The sequence below is a fragment of the Rhincodon typus genome, chromosome 14, assembly GCF_021869965.1.
Source record: "Rhincodon typus isolate 14 chromosome 14, sRhiTyp1.1, whole genome shotgun sequence".
In the NCBI taxonomy this organism is placed as follows: domain Eukaryota; kingdom Metazoa; phylum Chordata; class Chondrichthyes; order Orectolobiformes; family Rhincodontidae; genus Rhincodon; species Rhincodon typus.
Genome location: NC_063345.1, coordinates 61,400,660 through 61,418,552, shown reverse-complemented (window position 1 = coordinate 61,418,552; position 17,893 = coordinate 61,400,660). Strand labels below are relative to the sequence as shown.

General features: G+C 40.2%; 1 pseudogene; it reads right to left on the bottom strand.

Moving 5' to 3' along the window:
- The window catches only part of LOC109919849, a 52,882-nt pseudogene that overhangs the window by 24,266 nt on the left and 10,723 nt on the right, over positions 1 to 17,893 (bottom strand).

Here is a 17,893-nt window from a genome sequence, read left to right as displayed (position 1 = left end):
TTATAAAGCCTCGGTAAAGAGCTTTGGGGTGTTTTATTACATTAAAGGTGCTATATAAATCGAGGTTGATGTTGTTTTACTCATCCCAGTCATGTTATCTTTGAGAATATACATGTGATGAATGCTCAGTGGCATAATTCCAAACATATTTCACTTGTGTCATGCTGAGGGATGGTTGTACAATCTCCATGGAGACCAGCAAATGTTTCTCGAAAACTTTGAACTCCAAATTGAAGGGCTGACACAAGATTTCATATTTTAAAAGAATGTCTACTGTATGAACAACAGCATTTAATTGAACAGCATTTTTCTGTAGCCAACCTGTAGCTTGAATTTCTAAAGTCAGTCTGCCCCTTTCTGCCTTAATTTACAATCAGAAACTGCAGTTCTCTTACATTACTCATAATCTTAACTAAATATCCACTTTTTTGGAACTATTTCCCAAGGGTTTACTTCTGATCATTTTACTGTCTCAATTTTTTTTATTTATTAACGAGCTGAGAGCATTGCTGGCTAGGCAGCATTTATTGCCCATCCCTAATTGCCCAGAAGGCAGTTCAGAGTCAACCACATTGCTGTGGGTCTGGAGTCACAAGTAGGCCAGACCAGGTAAGGATGGCAGTTTCCTTCCCTAAAGGACATTAGTGAACCAGATGGGTTTTTACGATAATCGGCAATGGATTCTTGGTCATCATTAGATTTTTAATTCAAGATATTTTATTGAATTCAAATTCCACCATCTGCCATGGCAGGATTCAAACCTGGGTCCCCAGAACATTATTTGGGTCTCTGGATTAACAGTCCAGCAATAATACCACCAGGCCATTGCCTCCCCTCCCCTCAATATTGTATTACACCATAAAAATTTGTTCTATGATTTCTCCATCTACCTCCTGCTAGGTGAGCCCTCTAGCCTTTTACAACATCTCCTGAATTCAGCTTTCAAATTTTAGTGTATGGTTTGGAATTATACTTTTGCTGCATCTGATTGAAGGGTTGTTCTACAAACTTCTACAGTTTCCTTGCTTGAGTTGTTCCTTCGCCTAATTAAACTGTTAAAGCCTTGTACTTGGTCTCAGGTATTTTTTACTTCTTGATAATGTTATGCCTTATCTTTCTGAGGATCCTTTCCCAAAGATCGATTCTCCATGAGATTCTCCATAAATCTTCATGTATTTTACCCTTCCCATCTCTTCCTAGAGATCATTGTCTCCTTCTCATATTGACCTATTGGCACATTGGATTTCCTTAGTTTAGGAATTTCTACATTAAAGTTGTCTAAGTAGATTAGGTCATTTTTTACCATTTCACTTCCTATAGGATTAACTTTATTCAGACATTCCCAGATGTCCCTGACATCTCATTTGCAACCAACTCCATTTTGCCTTTTCTGAACACCAAATGTGATTTTCATTTTCATATTCTGAATCTACTCATACTTCTGATATTCTGATTACATCATAGCCGTCCAGTACCACAGCATTCTTCAGATAATGCAGCATACTTCCTGAGTGAGGAGTGTTTTACTGAAGTGTGCGCCTACATAATGTACTTAATTGGTTAATTACAAACCACAATCTACTGATCAGAGGGAAGAGAATTGATACAGAAGTTCACTAAGTGGTCATCCCTACGATGAAAGTGAAGATATATAGCAAATATCCTGCTGATCTGAATATTAACAGAACATAAATGTAATTGACAATGTGTAAACACAACTGAATTTCATCTCTTTAAGCAGGCCTTGTATTAGCTGACGGGGAAGTGCTTGTCAGTCACACACCATCTCTGAGCGATGTTAAGTAAATGGAATAAAACAGCAGGGCAAATGCATAGATTCCTGCTTTAAGACAACATCCTGTGAAACATATCACCACTTAGAATTATAACCAGCATGACATGAGGAAACAGCTTAAATTACGAAAGCAGACCCTACCTGTGTCACACATATAAGGCCAAGGAGATAAAATAATAAATCAACACTGGCTATACATAAAGGTGCCTTGATCGTAAAAATTTAGGAAATTGGTCCAGCAGGGCAGTTATAATTGTCTCTGATGAAAGAAAATGTTGAATGAGATGAAAAATTATTAGAGTCATACTGTCATACATCACAGAAACAGACCATCCAGCCCAAATCGTCCATGCCCGACCAGGTATCTTAAACTGAGCTAGTCTCATTTGCCTGCGTTTGGCCCATATTTCTCTAAACCTTTCCTATCAATGTACCTGTCCAGGTGTCTTTTAACTGTTGTAATTGTCCCCACATCTAACACATCCTCTGGCAGCTGATTCCATACATGCACTTATCTCTGTGTGAAAAAGATGCCCCTCGGATCCCTTTTAAATCTCCCTTCTCACCTTAAATCTATGCCCTCTAGTTTTGGACTCCTCAACCCTGGGGAAAAGACCTTGGGGTTATTCACCTTATCTATGCCTTTCATGATTTTATAAACCTCTATAAGATCACTCCTCAGCCTCCAATGCACCAGGGAAAAAAGTCCCAGCCTATCCAACCTCTTCTTTTCACGCAAACCCTCCGGACTCAGTAACATCCTTGTAAATCTTTTCTGCAACATTTCCATTTTAATAACATCCTTCCTATTGCAAGGTGACCAGAATTGTATGCAGTACTCCATATGTGACCTCACCAATGCCTTAGTTCATAACTTCCACAACCCCAGAGAAACCCACCGCTAGAGAGATCTAATCCCTTTAGCCCAGAGGAGTAGAACAGGAGAAATTCCTCTCTACGTGGATCCATGCATTTTGAACCATGCATTTTACCCAATTCTTTTCATATGACACGTGTGCTCAGGAAAATTTTGGCGGAAACTGTAATCATTGTGCTCTGACAGCTAGGGTGATGATCTAACATTACAACAGAGCACAAAGAGAGAGAAAAACGGTTGGACAGATAAAGGAGTGGCTGAAGGTTAGTCCTGAATAGCTGCTAATGGGGACTATTAAGGACTTACAATGGGTAGTTTGTGGTAGCAACCCATGTGATGCCAAGACCTGGTGTGTGAGGGTGGAGGAAAGCATGGGGAAAGGTGCTCTATCTCCACCTAGCATTTATTTCCACGCCCACCCCATATTCTGTGTTAAAAACCACCCTTTTCCTAGCTACCATCAGTTCTGATTTAGAGTCACTGCACCCAAAGTGTTAACTCTGATTTCTCTTCACAGAAGCTGCCAGACCTGCTGAGATTTTCCAGCGTTTTGTTGAGGATTATCAGATTGGCCGTGATCTCATCGAATGGTGGAGCAGACTCAATGAGCTGAATGGCCTACTTCTGCTCCAACATCTTATTTAACCAGTAGAAAGAAATTGCTTAAATGAAGTAAAATATTCCTCACCAAAATCTGCAAACATTGTGTCAACTCCCAGAGTGAGCAGCATGACAAAAAATAAAATGGACCATAATGGTGCCCATGGCAACTGTGCGAGGGCCTCTGGGTAGGCAACGAAAATTAAACCAAAACCTGAACAGTGGACAGAATTCAAATGACAAAATTAATGGTGCTCAGGAGCAATGCACAATAAACTGATGTCATGTACTCAAATACAGTTAATTTATTTAGAAACCAGATTATCAATATTTGTAAAAATTTGCTGAATGATAATTACATTAAGAATAATATGCAATACCTGTGTATAAAGAAAATCATCGACTCCATATCACATTTATATTATAAATCACTCAATACTGTGTATGTATAATAGATAGAAACAATAACGTATTGTAAGTTCAAAGTTATGTTCACAAGCAAAGTAAATCTGATTTGTTTGGTGAGACTGGCATTTAAAAATGAGAGAGAATGGAGATGGTGTGAAATGCCCGACCAGAGAATTTACTGCTCAGATATAGACTTCAGTACCATTCAGTGTTTAAAATAGATATTTGAAAATCCAGACAGGATATGCAAACTGTATTTTAATGCAACTTTACCAGGTCATCAACTAATTACTTATTGCAGTATCATCTACAGAAAGCTTATATGCTTCATAATTTATATTAAAACTTTCCTGAAACAAAATAAACAATTGTGATTTGAGTACATACTACTCACCAGCACTTGTTTGGCTCGGTTGACTTCAAAGCTGGTTTGCTTACGCACAATGATAACAATAGTGTAGGTTCAATTCCCGCACTACCTGAGATTACCATGGATCTCCTGCCTTCTCAAACTCACCCCTTATCTGAGGTGTGATGTTTGTTAGTTCACACTTACCACCAGTTATTTCTTTATCAAAGGACTAGGGTGACTTTTCCTTTTAATATAAATTACAGTCAATGCACTTTCATAATATACTGAAAGTAGCTGCATTATAAAAAAATGACAAGCCATGAACAACTCATTTAATATTTTTACTCATAAAGTGTAAAACATGTCTGATATAAAAAGGAGTCATAATACAAATAACTGGTTCTATACTGTGTCTATAGTTACTGGTTGCTTTATGACTGACTGTTTAGTAAAACATTTGAAAAGCTCATATTTAAGAGCAAGGGTTGAACAAACAAGACTGTCAATCTCCAGACCTTCCGGTTCACTGTTCTGAGAAAGGGTCATCGGACCAGAAATGTTAACTCTGATTTTTCTTCACAGATGCTGCCAGACCTGCTGAGCTTTTCCAGCAACTTCCGTTTTTGTTCCAGTTCATTATTCAGGTTCAGTCCAGGTCCAGTATAACCCAAACATCATGTCAATGTGTTGCTCTTCAGAGACAGGTTAACAATTTCCATCAGAATTACTGCTGTGGATCCAAGATTGTATCATAGAATCCCTACAGTGGGGAAGCAGGCCATCGAGTCCACACCGACCCTCCAAAAAGCAGCCCACCCAGACCCACCCGTCCCTACCATCTAACCCTGCATTTCCCATGGCCAATGCACCTAACCTGCACATCTTTGGACTGTGGGAGGAAACTGGAGCACCCGGAGGAAACCCACACAGACATGGGGAGAATGCACAAATTCAACACAGACAGCCACCCGAGGTTGGAATCAAATTTAAGCGGCCGGTGTAGTGACACAGCTGTGCTAACCACTGAGCCATTCAAATCTGTGTGTCTGTACATTGGAGCATTGTATTAAATATTCTCCTGTTAAAGTCAAATTTTTAATAGTAAACTTTTGTCAGAAAGGTAGGGATGAGTTTGACTTCAGTACAGAAAAAGAGTGGATATTTTGGTTAATTTCAGAGTTAATCTACACACAGAATCAATCATTACTCGAGTCGATGCAGTGATTTCATTTTGATTGATATCAAAGTGATGGGTAAAATTCTTTGACCCTGGTTGATTTTTTTAATATAAATTAGGTTTACCTGACTGTGCAACCTCTGAAACAGGTTTGTCTTGTACATGAGCCACGTGCCCAAGGATGGAGAAGATGACAAACCCAGCAAACACACTCGTAGCACAACCAACAACACATTGGAGCAGCTCCCTCTTTCTCTAGTACTTGTGCCAAAGTCCCTTGATTTCAAAACCGTTTCTCCCACACCAATCTTTCAGCCCGACGTTTACTGCTTTAATCATGCTGACTCTGTGCCAATTAGCTCATAGCTCAGGTAGTAAAGCAGAGAATATTACCTTTTTGGTTCTTTTTTATGGTATAGCCCCTAGCTGCTCATATTCCCTCAGAGAACCTCTTTCCTCTTTCTACATATATTGTTGGTACCTACATGGACCATGACAACTGGATGTTTCCCCTCCCATTACAAGTTCCTCAGCAACCCAGATGAGATATCCTGAATCCGGGCACCAGGCAAGCATCATAGCCTTTAGGACTCTTGATCCTGGCCATGGAGAACAGTGTCTTTTCCCCTGACTCTGTTATTCCTGATTACAATGGCATTTTTCTTTTCCCCCTTCTACTGTTGTTGAATAAAAGTTAACATTCTCAGCTGTTTGAAGACTTTCTAACATGCAGTTCTCCCACATTAAACAATGACAAGATGTTACGCTGTACTGGGCATTGGTGAAGGAGTATCATTCATTGGGCAGAGTTCTAACATGGTATCGCATGTTATTACATGATATATGGATGGGTGGCTTGTGTAACTTTATATCCTAACTGCAGTTACTATGAGTTGACCGGATGGGTAAAGGTGTAAAATGACAATATATTTATGAATGTGAACTTCTATGTCCAATGAAGTGCCACTCATGTCACCTCAGTGTTCTCAGAGCTTTTCTCCCTCCCACTTTGAATCCTGTGAAGGACTATTCCTGGCTGAGAGCATTTGACTGTGCATATTTGGACTTTAACTTTGGTACTGGTAGCACAGATCCTCAAAGGAACCAGCGAGGGCACCTACCCACCAGCTGGGTCCATTGTTGGTGGGCACATGATAGCGTGAGCGTGGCATAGTCAGGATGTGATACATTCATAATTAGGTGAGCCAGAGTTCACAGAGAGAAACCCTCCATGAAACTCCCCAAGATTGACACTTACCAATTTTTAGGCAAAATTCAGACAAAAGTTTCAGAAAAAAAAGGCATGAACAAGGCATTCTGCCATTTCCCATTCCTTGTCACTTTATCTGACCTAGTTCCATCCTAACTCTTCACATCACGGCCCTTGTCATCTGTTCCGTCCTGCTATTATCAAGATGATAAAAACTGGAAACTAACTCACTCAATTAATCAAAAGGCTTCAGTTAAATCTTAACAGCAGCTAAAATTTGTTTTCCCACGTTTGAACAAGGTGAATAACTAATTCAGACTTGACATACATTTTCCCAAGCAGAATATAAAAAAAGTCATAGAAATCCTATAGTATAGAAACAGGCCATTTGGCCCATCGAGTCCACACCAACCATCTAAAGAGTATCCCACCCTACCCTATCCCTGTGACCCTACATTTCCCATGGCTAATCCACCCAGCTTGCGTGTACCCGGACATTATGGGCAACTTAACATGGCCAAGCCACCTAACGTTATCATCTTTGGATTGTGGGGGGAGCCAGAGCACCCAGAGGAAGCCCATGCAGACACGGGGAGAACATGTAAACTCCCCACAGACAGTCACCCAAGGCAGGAATTGAACCTGGGTCCATGATGCTGTGAGGCAGCAGTGCTAACCACTGAGCCAACATGCCGCCCTAAAATATTAAAATATTGGTATTTATTATTTGAAACATTAAATTAACACAGCTGAGATTCAATTAGTTCTATTGTTATGTTTATCAGCCAGTTTGGAGAAGTCTGACTGGCTTCCGATGTAGAATTCAATTCCTTTAGAGGCTCCCTCCAGGGTAACCCCTCGGATCAGGAGTACAGTCAGAACAACGTAAGGGAATATCGCTGTGAAATAAACCACCTGTACATAGAGAGTAACTTGTTAGATTTTCCTGTAGTTCGGCTACAGCATTTACAGTGATAGACCCAATTGAATGGTGAACTAGTACGACTGTTATCAAAGTAGAGAATGAGACAGAATGCAATCAGATGCATAGTAAATACATGGAGAGACTACACTGGGCTCTTACTAAAAAGGTCCCCTTTGTTGCATGAATGCATAGATCCCAGAAAGGCAGTGTATATTTAGGACAGATGACACCACAGCATGTGATGTTCCAGAATAAAGGTCCTTAGCTCACCTTCAGCAGGCTCAATGCAATAGAACCAATGCATGTTGTGGTCAGTCAGCCATGTGTAATGTAGCTGTTATGTAAATAAGCTAATAACTTAAACTATGTTAAAATATCAGACTTATGCCATGTATATTGTAGCGTCATTGAATCTTTACTTTCTTCAGCTTGCTGGATGTCTTCTGGGTTTGAATCTATTTCAGTGGTCAATACTCAATCTTATCATCATTGAACCCCTACAGTGTGGAAACAGGCCCTTCGGCCCAACAAGTCCACACCGACCCTCAGAGCATTTCACTCAGACCCATCATCCTAATCTAGGCATCCCTGAACACTACGGGCAATTTAGCACAGCCAATCCACCTAGCCCATACGTCTTTGGACTGTGGGAGGAAACCAGAGCACCCAGAGGAAATCCACGCAGACACAGGGAGAATGTGCAAACTCCACACAGACAGTTGCTCGAGACTGGAAATAAACCCAGATCCCTGGCGTTGTGAGGCAGCAGGGCTAACCACTGAGCCACTACATCTTGTCCTTGCTTCATTGGGCATCAAAATTCAGTCATGGACTAATATTACCAGTATCTAATTTGGATGTAATTATGGAACCTGGCATTATTCAGATCACTGTAACTGAATTCCATTGTAGTGTACAGCTCTTCTCTCACTTTCTTCAGAGAGTCATTTGAATTGTCCAGGGCATTGTTACTGTCATCCATTTCAAATGCTTTGTGCAAGGTATGTCTTGGAGGAGCACAGCTGCCTATTTAGATCTTTTCTTTAATGTTAAGCATTTTCAGGTGAATCATCACATTGTCCTGAAGACATTCTTGCTTCTGTACTTGATCCTCTATCTATGAAGGCTGATATACCATTTGCCTTCTTCGCCATCTGCAATGTTTACTTTCAGCAACTGTTGTACAAGGACACCCAGGTCTCATTGTACCTCCCTTTTTCCCAATATGTTGCCATTCAGATGACGATCCATGTTTCTGTTTTCATTACCGAAGTGAATAACTTCTTATTTAATTCACTTTATAATTTATCTCCCATGAATTTGTCCTCTCAATCAACTTGTTCAAATTACACTGAAGCATCTCTGCTTCATTCTCACTGTTCACCTTCCCACCCTGCTTTGTGTCATCTGCAAACTGTTAGTTATTGTTTTAATTCCATCGTCTAGATCATTGATATATATTGTGAATAGTTGGAGTCTGATCATTGATTCCTGTGGTATCCCACTAGTTGCTGGCTGCTACTCAGAAAAAAGACCTGGTTAGTCCCGCAACAGCAAAAAGCAGAAGTTGCTGGAAGCTCAGAAGGCCTGGCAGCATCTGTGAGGAAAAAAAATCAGAGTTAACATTTCGGATCCGGTGACCCTTCCTCAGAACCTGACACCAAAACGTTAACTCTGATTTTTTTTTTTCTTAGATGCTGCCAGACCTGCTGAGCTTCCAGCAACTCCTGTTTTTGTTCCTGATTTACAGCCTCCGCAGTTCTTTCGGTTTTTATCTGGTTAGTCCCACTCCTTGTTTCCTGTCGGCCAACCATGTCAGTACACTGTTCCTAAACCCACATCCTTTAACTTTACATGTAAACCCGTTGTTGGGCCGCCTTCCATGGAGATGACAAGGCTAATAGGAGATTTGACAAAAGTTTTTGAAGTCATGACGGGGCTGGATAGAGTAGATAGGAACGAGCTGTTCCAACTTATAAATGATGTGGAGGTGCCGCTGTTGGACTGGGGTGGACAAAGTCAGAAGTCACACGACACCAGGAAATAATCCAATAATTTTTATTTAAAATCACAAGCTTTCAGAGTGCTGCTCCTTCATCAGCTGAAGTGGAGGGAGGCGCACAGGCACAGAATATTTAGGTGGAGAGATAATGGCAAGATAATTCCAGGTAATTAAGAGTGTCAACAGATAAGTACAAATAGTGTAAGCTGTTGACAACTGAACAACAAGTGAAGGGATGACCTATGAACCGATTAATTAAGGCAGAAAGATAATCAAAAGTAAGATGGTGCTAGAGACAAACCAGTTAGCTGGAATAATACGACACGTATCAGAGTTGCATGACAAGATCTAACAAAAGTAACAAGTAATCAAAAGTTGTAGAAACCAATTAAGGCAGAGACATAATCACAAGTAATCAAGGTAATGGTGTCAAAACAGGACAGTTAGAAAGATTTTACAGGCACAGAACAGTGTGGTGGAGTCACATGTAGCGCGACAAGAACCCAAGAGGGCTGTTCTCTGGGAATGGAACTTGGCTATGAGTTTCTGCTCAGTGATTCTGTGTTGTTGTGCATCTCAAAGGCCACCTTTGAGGATGCTTACCCGAAGTTTGGAGGCTGATTCTCCTTGACTGCTGAAGTGTTCACCAACTGATCAAGGACATTCGACTCATCATGTGACACTGATACCTGTCATGTTATTCCAGCTAACTGGTTTGTCTCTAGCACCATCTTACTTTTGATTATTTGTAACTATCTCTTTGCCTTAATTAATCGGTTCGTAAGCCATCCCTTAGCTGCCGACACTTTATTCACATCATTTGGATTAATCTGTTGACACCTTGATTACCTGCAAAGACTTGTTATTCAGCTGTCGACACTCTATTCACACTATTTGTACTTACCTGTTGACACTGTTAATTACCTGGAATTATCTTGCCATTATCTGTCTGCCTATATATGCTGTGCCTCCGCTTCACCTGACAGAGGAGCAGTGCTCCGAAAACTTGAGATTTTACATAAAAATTGTTGGACAGTAAGCTAGTATCATGTGACTTCTGACTTAGGCCACTTATAATTGGATTGAGAACAGGGAACACAGGTTTAAAGTGAGACAACAAGCTGCAGAGAAATCTGATGAAGGGTCTAGGCCCGAGACGTCAGCCTTTCTGCTCCTATGATGCTGCTTGGCCTGCTGTGTTCATCCAGCTCTGCACCTTGTTGTCTCGGATTCTCCAGCATCTGCAGTTCCTACTATCACAGGTTTAAAGTGGTTTGCTAAAGGAACAAATGCGATGTGAGGTTCAAGTTGAGGCATTCAAGAGGAGCCTGGTGGATTATTTAAATAGAAATAATGCCTGAGTGTTGTGGCAGAAATGCAAGAGATTTGCAACAAGTCAAAGTGATCAGAAAGTCTGCGCAGACTGGACAACTGAATGGCCTCCTTCTACACCATAATAGTTCTGCGATTCTTTTGACCAGCATTTTAATGGAGAGAATTGGTGTTATGACACTATCATCACATTAGCTAATTCTAAATTACTTGTGGAACTCTTATATTTCAACAATGTACTGAAACACATTCTGGAATAATAAAAATGCCTGATTTTCATTTTGGTGTCCACAATCTACTTTATACTAAGTTCTATGCTTTTGCTAACTGCAATATAATAGGATCCCATTTACTTAACAAAAACATTGAACAGAGTGCGATGAAGATATTTCATTCGTCACATTGATTTCTCGGGCTTCTTTCCAAATCACATTTGAAGAGCTGGTGGTCTTCAAATGAGAATAATTAACTTCTGCCAATCCTCTGCTTTGTCCTCATACCCTTGTCCCTTATTTTTATTCAAATAGTAGTCCAATGTCCCCATTGAAACTGACCCCACCACACTACAGGGTATGCAATCCATACTCTATCATATTGCCCATGTCTCATGTCTTGCGAATCACTTTAAATCTGTTCTATCTCTTTCTTGTTCCATCTACAACTTGGGAGTTTCTCCCTATTTGTACTATCCAGTCCACTCATGATTTGGAGAGCCTTTATCCTACCTCCTTTTAATCTTCACCTTTTTGTTCTTCCTTGTCACCATACCCCATACCCATCTGGCTCCCTGCCCATGGTACCTTACCCACTTCACAGACAAATCTCATTTCACTCAACTAAAAGCTTGACCCTAATCTGCTCAATTCTTTCTCCCAGTCCTGCCCAGCCCTGCAAAACAATTGGGAATTGCCCCAGAATTCCTGTATCAGTGAGTGAAACCCCTACAATGAGGGAGACATTGCAGGGGTTTGGGGGAATTCTTTCCATCAAGAGAAAGATCTTCAGATCTCCTTCAGGCCTGAAGTGTTGATGAATTATGGATCTCCCACTCCCCAAAGAGACACTGATAAACATCATCTGGGAGATAAACCAGCCACTTCACAAATGATTTATAAATTCTAGTTTCATTGTTTCAGATATCTGTACTTTGTCACTAATGTTAACTCCATCATGACTCAATTACCTTTCCTGAAGATTTGATTCCTTTAGATAAGGCTGCTCCAATGATCAGTCAGGCCAGAAGGAGACAGAGAGCTAAATACAAGACTATGTTCCCAGTCTCTTCAGTTGAACTGGAACGCTGTAAAACAACTTTGCTGAAGAAAATGACAACAGAGTACATGTATGATATAAGGACACAATTCATCACACACAGATACTTTCAGATACAATGCATTAAATAATATAGTCAAATACATATTGATTTTAACAGATCAATTTTTTGCCATGAATTAATGCCTAATATTTAAATTATATTTAATATCTTTTATGATTTCTTTCTGTGATTATTAATGTTTTTGAATGCAAAGCTTTGTTTAAACAATAAGTCTGATGAGATTTCCTGAAGAGGCAGTTAGATTTAAAGGACGCCATGACAGTCATATTGCACGCTACGCTTTGTTAAATATTATTCCACTGCACAACTATTAACTGTATAAACAGCCTGGGCTAGTAACTATATCTCCCAGTGAATTCAGAATGTTCAGATTTTTAAAAATGATACTTCTTTCCAGTTTCCTCCAATTTACTCCCCGAACCTACTTGTTAGACATAATTCTGTGTTCAATTAAAAACACTGAGATAAGGATATCAGTCTCAGATAATATAAAACATCTTTAATATTTTGGAATTCTAGTGATGACTGTTTCCTTGAGAAATACAAAATGAAAAAAAAATCAATAAATGTCTGCTGTATCCATATTATTATAGCAAACATGATGTATTAGAAACCAGGGGCTGTTAATTAATGAAAGGGCCCCAGCTATGTTGCTATTTTGCAGTAAGTATATGATGTAAATAATATCTCTATCAAAATCAAACAGCTTCTCTCTCATTAGACAAAACATTTACCGACTAACCGTCCCAAGAGGAGTTACTGGCCCAGCTGTGCAGGTTATAGGTACAGCTCCCTGCAGCAATGTACTTACTCCCAGTATTGCTCACTCAGGCCCTGGTGAGGAATAGACATTTCTGATCCAGTTGGACAAGTCGCATTTTTTGCCTGCAGCCAAGTTGTATTAATGATTTCAAAATATCCACCGTCCAGAGTGAGATTGCAGAGTGGATCTGGAAAATGTGGAATGAGTTTCAGTATTACAGCTCATTAGAAATAATGGTACCATTTCTGTATAAATATCAGGACTGAGTTCTGGATGCTTTCAAAAAAAGAGAACTGAAAAGTATACTCATGCCAATTAGCAAACATTTATTAACTATGTACAGAGACATGGCTCAGCAGAATTTGAAGAGAATCCTCTTCCCCCAGGGGCCCAGTCTCATGTGATGTGACATAACCTGACTTCATCGATAATACAGTGAATTTATTAATTTAAAGTTATTAATCGAGTGACATAACAGATAAGTTCCAGTGATATGTAATACCAGTTAAATAAATGGAGCAGAATGTGAGTTGACTCTGTCTAATACCTTTTATCACATAGGTGAAGTTATAGATGGATCAGAACACAGAGGCACTGTGTGTCAACTCCACTTAATATCAAACTCTGCTGCTTGCTGTGTGTCACCAAAGATTTTGGAGAGCAATCATGAAACCAAAGTATGACATAAAAGTACAAACTGTCCCTTGAATGAACGATGATTATTGTGGGAACATTCAGGATATAAAACAAGACAGTATAGATTATAAGCATTTCAACTGAACTTTAACCTATAAAGTACTAATGCTAAAACTCCAGCTAAAATCTTTACTGAGCTCAGCTGACGAGCCCTATGTAGGACGTGATTTATAGGTATAGGTCAGAAAATACACGTGTCTAAACTTTCCTTTCTGTCATTCTTGTGGATGACAGGTGCAAATGCCAGCAGCACCCCAATACCTACCTTTACTTTCCATGAGAGTTACATTACATGACTATGAATATGAGTGTGGGGACCAGAATGCTCAAGAAGCTTGTACATGTTTGTGACAATTAAAAAAAAATCTGGAATCCGAATCACAGAAGAATTACAGAAATAGTACCGAAGCAGACCATTTGATTTGTCCTGCCTGCACCGGCTCTTCAAATGAGAATCATTAGTTCCTGTCAATCCTCTGCTTTGTCCTTATACACTTGCCCCTTATTCTTATTCAAACAGTAGTCGAATGGCCCCATTGAACCTGACCCCACCACACACAGGGAATGCAATCCATACTCCAACTAGTCGCTGAGTGACAAAGTTTTTTTTCTCATATTGCCCTTGCCTCATTTGTGAATCACTTTAAAACTGTTTTATTTCATTCTTGTTCCAGCTACAACTTGGGAACAGTTTCTCCCTATTTATACTATCCAATCCACTCATGATTTGGAAAACCTCTATCCCACTTCCTTTCAACCTTCATCTCTTGTCACCGTACACCATAGCCATCCAGCTGTCTGCCCATGTTACCTTACCCACTTCACAGCTGCGGCCATTCCTAACTGGCATCCTGCTTACCTGGCACCCTATTAGCACTCATTCCACCCTCACCCTTTAGGCACCCTGCCCTACCAGCAACCTTACATCTCACATACTTACAGTTTGACAGCAGATGTCAAAGTGACTAACTGCATCTTTAAATGTCAGAATCCAGCAGCTGACTGATATGAAAATGGGGAGCGGTTTAGCTTCCTCTGACAATTCTCTGCAACAAGAGAGCTATCAGAGTGGAAGTACGGCTCTGCACTGCTGAGGGGGCCCTGACCCATATCTCTGCTCAGACATGCGGAAATTTCATAAAAGAAGAAGGGTCAGAGTAACAATCTGCATGTGACTGCTATTTCTCAGAAAACCCAAACCCTTCTGCAAGATTCTGTTCATTGTATCAGAAGTCAGCTACCCTCACACACACTAGACCATACAATCCTTTAAAATAACTCATTCATAGAGGATCCAGATTACAGCACACACAACACACAATAAACAAAACAAAATGAGCACATGGAATTATAAAAATGCTGAGTGGTAAAGTAGAAAGATGTTTATCTTTTCATCTTTTTCTCAATGACTCTATGGATGATGGGCTATTCTCTTTAATATTATCCCTACAGCTAATTACCATGACCATTGAGTACAAAAGCCAAGAGGTGATGTTGAACTTATACAAGACACTTGTTAGATCTCGGCTGGAGTTTTGTGTACAATTACTATTCATTCGTGAAATGAGGGCATTGCTGGCTAGGCCAGCAATTATTGCCCATCCCTAATTGTCCTGTGGGCAGTTAAGAGTCAACCACATTGCTGTTGGTCTGGAGTCACGTGTATACCAGAGCAGGTAAGATGGCTGTTTGCTGCATTATAGGCATTAGTGATCCAAACGAGTTTTTCTGACAATCGACAATGGATTCATGGTCAACATTACATTCCTAACTTCAGATTTTTATTGAATTCAATTTCCAACATCTGCCAGGGTGGGATTCAAACCAGGGTCCTCAAAACATAACCTGGGTCTCTGGACTAACTGTCCAGTGATAATGCTATTAGGCCATGGCCTCCTCTTAATGAGCACCATGTTATAGGAAAGATGTGAATGCATTGGAGAGAGCGCAGAAGTGATTTACAAGAATGGTTCCAGGGATTAGATACTTCAGTTATGATGATGAACTGTATCCAACTTTGTTGATGACACAAAAATAGATGGAAGGGCAAGAGATAAGGAAATACAAAGAATCAGCAGAGAGGATAGTGAATCTTTGGAATTCTTTACAACAGAGGGCTGTCGAGGCTAGGCTAATTTTTTAATCAGTAAGGGTTAATGGGGAAAAGATAAGAAAGTAGAGTTGAGGATTATCAAATCTCATTGAATGACTCAATTGGCTGAATGGCTTACTCTGCTCCTACCTCTAATGGTCTTCAGTTGGGACTTCTCTCCTCGGACAGAAGAAGGCTGAGAAGAGATTTCATAAAGGTTTCAAAATCGAAGTGGGCTCGACAGAACAGATAGGGAAAAGTTATGGGGAAACTGGCACTAGGCAATAGAACTGATGCAGTGTGATGGACTGAATGGCCTGTCTATAGCGTAACAGTCCTGTGACTGTGAATTTTTATTTATGACTGATTATGATGCCATCCAAGTGATTGAGTCATAAGATTCCTGCTGCTGCTTTCTATTGAAATATTCCTGCTGTGTGATCATAATGAAGATGACCACTGAAAGTATTGTCCAACCAGGGTACATTCAACACTCTTGCCTCTTCGGTGCTCTCTCCAAATGATGGAGAAAGACTGAATCATCATCCAAAGGAGTACAGGGTGTGGTAATAAGCAGGTGGTTCCCTCACTTGGGTTTGAGCTGATACCATGAGACTTCATGGTGTCCTGAGCCAACACTGAGGACTCCCAGGACAACTCCTTCCCAACTGTATATCACTATGCTATCACCTCTGCCTGCTGATGAGACAGGACACACCCATCTGAATTAGCCACCTATTAAGTAGTGTTTAGTCTATGTTGATTTTGGTTTGTTTATTACAGTAAATTTTAAGATTTGAAATCTTGTTCTTCATTTGATTCCATTGATACTTGTCAATTCATCTCTTTTATGTTTCTCAATTTATCTCTGCTGGAGTTGTAGTACAGACAATGGCCATCTCCAACAAGGCAGTTATGAACCGTCTCCCCTGGACATTCAACAACATTACCAACACTGCATCTCCCACTATCATCAGCCTGAGGACAATGCTAATCAGAAATCTGACTGGACTTGCCCTTTTAACACTGTGGCTATACAATCAAGTCATAAGGCTTGAAGTATGTGACTCACATCCTGACTTCACAAAGTCTTTGCCAATCTATAAGATACAAACCAGGAGATGTCTGTATGAGTACAGCTCCATCAACGCTTACAGTTTCCTTTAAAGATTTTGCCATAAACAAAATGCAATTATAACATTATCATCAATCCCGGTGACCTAATGCAATGATTCCCTTTGAGTCTTCCTATCCGAGTCTGTCTGCTGTACGGTCACAATGAGGATGGTCATGGAAACTATTGTCCATTTTTCCTCCCTTGCTTGGACTGACAGAATGCACAGTGAACAGCCGGTGTCTACACTTTCCCCAATAGAAGTGAGCACTGTACTTTTGGGAGTCCTGCTGCATGTTTCATCTGCTCCCCACCACCTGAAGCAGTCTGCCCACGGCAGGGGTGACTGGAAGGAAGCAAACAGGTAGTACAGACTGTAGACGAGGATGGAGCTGTAGGAACTATGAACAAATGTAATCAGAAGGACCACAGCAATCCCCACACCTTTAAATAGAAGGAGAATAGAGGATTAGTTTGGAAATTAGTGAATTTAAATAAATTCGTCATGGAGTCAGCTGATACGCACAGATCATGCTTTGCTACAATCAGTCTCCATGGAGACCAGTGAGGCTGTTCAGACTGACCACATCTGAAGGGAAATGTCACTGCCTCGCCCCACTCTGGATCAGAGTCACTGAGTTGCAAAGTCAATTAGGGACAAGCAAGGAGACGGGTGAAATATATGGAGGTAATTTTACATAGTATGAGGCGTGAGTGGGAGAGCAAAAGTCACAACCTAAATTTTAAATTTAAGTACAAATGCTGAATAAATGAGAATAAAACATGCCACAGAAAACTGGTCTGAGCTGCTGTTGGAGATTGACGGCCCAATAGTGGGATGTTTTGAAGAAAGCATTTGTTCCAGTACAAATCAGGACATTCACTGTTCAGCAGGAATTCCACACGGGCAGCGAAACAACAGTGCTGAATAAATGAGAAAAGAGGATCAAAGACTTCTGCAAACATGAGGAGAAATGCAAGCAACTAGACTGGAAGAGCTTTAAAAAAAGTACAGGGAGAGAAGAAAAATAATTGGAGGTGGATTAAAAAGACATGAAATAATATTTGCAATGAAAATCAAAGCAAACAGTGAACATTTATATGAAATATTTTAGAGAGATAGAATAAAAAGAAAGAATGTGTATCCATTGAAGACAGATGCAGGAGAGATAATAATGAATGAAAACTATTGCTTGAGTGTTAAAATTTGGCAT